Genomic DNA, 5,000 nt, shown 5'->3' on the forward strand with positions numbered 1-5,000 from the left:
AAAGTAATGGAGCAGAAGAAAGTTCTTCACCATCGATTCCAACAGAGACGTTCAGTGAACATTTCTGAGACCGTCTGCCTTTTATTGGGATCTTGATGTCAGCTGATGTCGATGTTTACTTGATTTCTCATCCTCACTTCGGACACGCTCCCGTTTCCTTTCAGGTGTGTGTGTGGTGTGGTGTGTGTGTGTGTGTGTGTGTGTGTGTGTGTGTGTGTGTGTGTGTGTGTGTGTGTGTGTGTGTGTGTGTGTGTGTGTGTGTGTGTGTGTGTGTGTGTGTGTGTGTGTGTGTGTGTGTGTGTGTGTGCGCGCCATCCACTTCCTGCCCTGAGGTCTGTCCACGGGTTCCACGAAACCTTTCCAGACATGTCCCGTATTGGCTTCTTCTTTGATTGGTGGGGGGGGGTCTGTTTGTGCACTTTTAATAGACTGTGGAGAGAGAGAATCGGCTCGATCGGTCTCACCGAGGACGCTTGTTTGAATTGGTGTGCTTGTATCAAAGTGTGTGTGTTTTTTAAGCAGTCCCCCTCACATGCTGTAGCAAAATGTATTTTTGGCGTGCAAAATGTGGACAGAACCAACGTCAGAAAATCATGCCGCGTTAAGGCCTTACCAACACCGGAGTGGGTGTGTGTGTGTGTGTGTGTGTGTGTGTGTGTGTGACGAAAATAAACGACACACAAATGCGAAATACTCTCCTGTGAATATTTCACATCAAAACGATTCCATTCTGGCAGCATTGTGGTTGCATTGCGCTGTTAGAGGACCAGCTACTGGGGTCCCATTGAGCCAGAGTGTTTGGCAGTCTGTCTGAGGTAGATTGTTACTGTAAGCTATTTTGAGTTTGCTTTATTTTAGCAAAACGCTCTGAAGCGAATTTCAGTTCCCTCCGATGAACAGTTAGTGGCTTTTATTTTGAAAGGTAAAAACTGAAACTCCATCGTCGTGGTTGAAATGAGGAGGAAATGTTTTTGCCGTCTTGGTTCAGAACGCGGAGCGGCCGTGATCCGTGTTGACACGACGTGATTGGTCGATGATGCCTTTATTTCACCGTCTAATATGTGAGTTCTGTGTGAAAGTACTAAAAGTACGAAAAAATGTATTTATGCACGAACAAATGGCCCCCGTTGTTTGACGGCCTTTAGACTGACTCGATGCTACAATCTATTGATGAAGCAGTTTCAGGGTCTGTTGTCAAAGCGATGGCTCCGTCACTAAATCACAGCGTCAAGGCAACAAGCTGTCGCATATGTGACTGATGTCTTTTGAACATATCTCTACGCTAACAGTCATATAGCGGAGCGGGTCAGGCTAGTTCACGGAAAACCCTTCAATCTCGTGTGTGTGTGTGTGTGTGTGTGTGTGTGTGTGTGTGTGCTCGCTCGTGTCCTTCACAACACACTGTGTTCGTGGACTCTGAGCGGCAGGACTTCAGCTCCACCAGATGGAGCTTCCAGGTGGAGCAGCTTGACATCCGTACAGGGACGGCAGTCAAGAGTCTGTTTCTGTCTCCACACACCACTCCATGAGTGGTGGCGGGGGAGGGGCCATGTTCTGCTGTCATATATTGATGCATAGTGAAGATGTGTCTTTTGTATAAAGATTGTGTTCTTGCTGCTTCTTTCTGCTTGGAAAGAACCCCCCCCCCCCGAGGTTGTAGCGTTGTAATAGAGTAACAGTTAATTAGTGTTGGAGGACATGAATACACAATCGAGACATCCGGTTTTATCATCTTCATTTCGTTGAGTAAATGACTGTTTTATTAATGCGTGTAGTGACTGATGCAATGTGTCGCAACGAGTAGCGCTTGCCATAGCGCTGCTTTGACACTAGGTGGCTCTGTCGAACGCCACCACCACTGTGGGTATTAAACGACGGGACGACGCTCTGGTTTAAATCCATCCTGGTCTTAATCCGCCGTTTAGGTTTTTGTGAAAACAGCCCAGTTCGATGCATTTAGTTGGATAAATCTAATGGCGATAGTTGCAGAGAGTTCATCTCCTTTCGTGTATTTGTATTGGCTAAATATCCTGTCAATCAAACCTTCGTCGTAGACATCGATTGTATTTCTTTGCAGTCGCTCCGGAGAGTTTCGGGACAACATGCCTAGCTGCTACTGTAGCTACAATGCAGTGTGTGTACTTGGTGTGTTGAGAGCCCGTGTGCCTCAAACTGAATGTAATTTGAAGGGTGTGTTGTCTCACTGTTTACACACCAACATGTCTCCCTCTCTCTCTCACAGCGGAGCCCCTCCCCCTCATGGACCTGTGCAGACGAGTGGCTCGACTGACTCTTGGCAGAGAGCGCATCCATCACATCGACACCCTCCCGCTGCCGCAGACGCTGAAGAACTACCTCCAGTACCAGTGACACCCCCCCCACACACACACATACACACTCGCACACACTCACACACTCACACACACACACACACACACACACACACACACACACACACACAGATGGGACCGACACCGAGCTCCATTTGTTCTGATGGTAGCCAGCCTCCGAACTGAACCTAATCAGAACCATCAGACGTCTGCTGAGGCTGAAGACGACCACGTTTCTACGAGCAGGTGGTGAAGACGACGGTGCTGCATGGGGGGTTTGTTTACAACAGTTGGGGACTCGTCCATTTTGAATGTTTTTATCTTGTTTCTGCGCCTTATTTTTTAAACTTTTTTTTTTTTTTTTTTGTAGCTGTCTTTCGACCGGAGCAGCTGATGAGCGAGACATTTAAAAGGATATTTTTATCCACTTTTCCTGCTAATCACATGCACACAGTCCTCTGGGTTTTTTTTTGAAGGCCTTAAACGCTGTGGTTTTTTTGGGGGTGACGGCTTAAACCGCCATCTTTTCTGCACGCGCTCTGTGGAAAGCCTCCTCCGGGAAAACATGTTGGTATTTATATTTCTATTCCCAACAACACAGCAGGCTCTGTGGAGAGGCAACAATCCCTCCAAGCCATGAGAGAGAGAGAGAGAGAGAGAAAGTCTACACAGTTCTATTTCTGTTAGTGTGTGTGTACACAGTGCAGCACACACGGATTACATACAGTATATACTCTGTGTGTGTTGTGTGTGTGTGTTGTGTGTGTCTATCATGTGTACAGAAACAAAGCCTCAACTGTTTTTAGTAAGATGACAACTCACTGACGAGCAGCGGTTACCACCTACCGGGTAGAAAACCCACAACAACTCCAGTGTTTGAACCTCCTGAATCCCCCTCCTCCCCCTCTCTGTCTCTCTCTGTCTCTCTCTCTCTCTGTCTCTTCATCACTCGCTCCAGCTTGACTTAAGCCTCCATCATGTTTTGGTGAAGTCGGAGGACCGCGGGCGCTGTTTGTCGACTCTGTAACGCCGATAGAGATTGATCTGAAGGTTGAAGCTGTGTGTTTGACTGCTAATGTGCCTGAGACGGAAATATGCGCGCGCACACACACACACACACACACACACACACACACACACACACACACACACACACACACACACACACACACACACACACACTCAAAGCACATGTCAACACTTCTGTCATGTCACAAAGAACCCCCCTCCCCCACCCAATACACACACACACACATACACACACACCAAGTTTTTAATGCTGCTTTTCCATCTTTTTATTCCGTCTTATCCCCATGTGGGGTTTGTTTTTTTTTCTGCCTGATTTACTTCTGGTCTTATGATGATGATTTCTTTATTTTTTTTTCCTCATTCCATGGATCATGAGATTTGTCTGCGGGACAGGTTGTCTCGTAGGTGTAGGTAGAACAATGTGCTGCCATGAGAATCTTTTAAATGTGAATAAAAACATAAACTCTGCTAAACTCAAGTCTGTCTGTCTGCGCTCTTTGAGCGTCTTCTTATAGTTTACTGCAGGAACGAGTCCTGAAACCCGGGAACCAGTTCTCACGTATGCACTTCCGGTTCCCTTGTGTTTGAGGTCAGCGTTTTGGTTTTTTTTGTGTTTTTTTTTAATTGGTATTTTTTATCGTCTATTAACTCGTTAAGTTTCTCCTCTTAACGAGGATAAATTAGCTTCTCTGCTGAGCCAGCGTGAGTAACTCTAAGGCTGACTAGCTGACCTTTTAAGCTAGGCTAACTAGCTAGCGATGTGACGTTGCATTTAAAGAACACGGAGCGAAAGTCAACGGAAGTAGCGGCGCGCGAGCTCGACCGACGTAGCGCTCAGTAACTAAGAGGGAGGGGGGCGTGGCTTAATGAGCGATCAGTTTGGTACTGTATCAACACGGATGTCAACAACACAGTACACCACAAAGCGCCCCCCCCCACACACACACACACACACACACACACACCCCCATGCTGAGTGGTTTTTGGTGTGGAGATGAGACCCCCCCCCCCCACCACCGTCGTCCCGGTTCAAAGCTTTGAACGCAGAACAAAGCCTGTTGTGATCAAAGTTGAGCTCAGCGTGGCGTTCTCTGCCACCGCTAACACGAACATCCATTAGTGTTGTGCCGCAGAGAGCAGCCTGTGTTGATTAATATCATAATCCTTCCTTCCTTCCTTCCTTCCTTCTAGAGTAGGAGACGACTGGAGCTAACTCGGGGGAACTGATGGCCGTTTAATGCTTTAATAATGATGACAGAGATGGCTCTATTGAACCTGATGGACTTTATTAACTGTAACGCGGCTGAGCCCTGTTCTCCCGGAACACGTGTTCATTAACCCGCCGACATCAAAGGGTTAGAAGAGGCTGAACAGGGGAGGCGAGCTGCGCTGTGCGGCGTGCTGTTGATCCCCAGCCGGAGCGTGCGTCTGCCTCAGCGGATATATGGTGCTGCTCAATAATGCAGCGACCGGCTTCCTTCTTTAAAGGGTTATCGAACAAGCCTCATAGTTAACGCTGATGACTTGTTTGATCTGGTTAAAAGTGACTCAGCTTTTAGCTGATGTCTCCTGTCTCCTCTCCTCCCGTGTCTCCCTTCTACTCTATTCTAAATCCTCCCATCCCTGTTTTCTTTCCTCAAA

This window comes from Cebidichthys violaceus, unplaced genomic scaffold (assembly GCF_023349555.1).
Source record: "Cebidichthys violaceus isolate CVI_PGR_0920_01 unplaced genomic scaffold, fCebVio1.0.p SCAF_1, whole genome shotgun sequence".
Lineage (NCBI taxonomy): Eukaryota > Metazoa > Chordata > Actinopteri > Perciformes > Stichaeidae > Cebidichthys > Cebidichthys violaceus.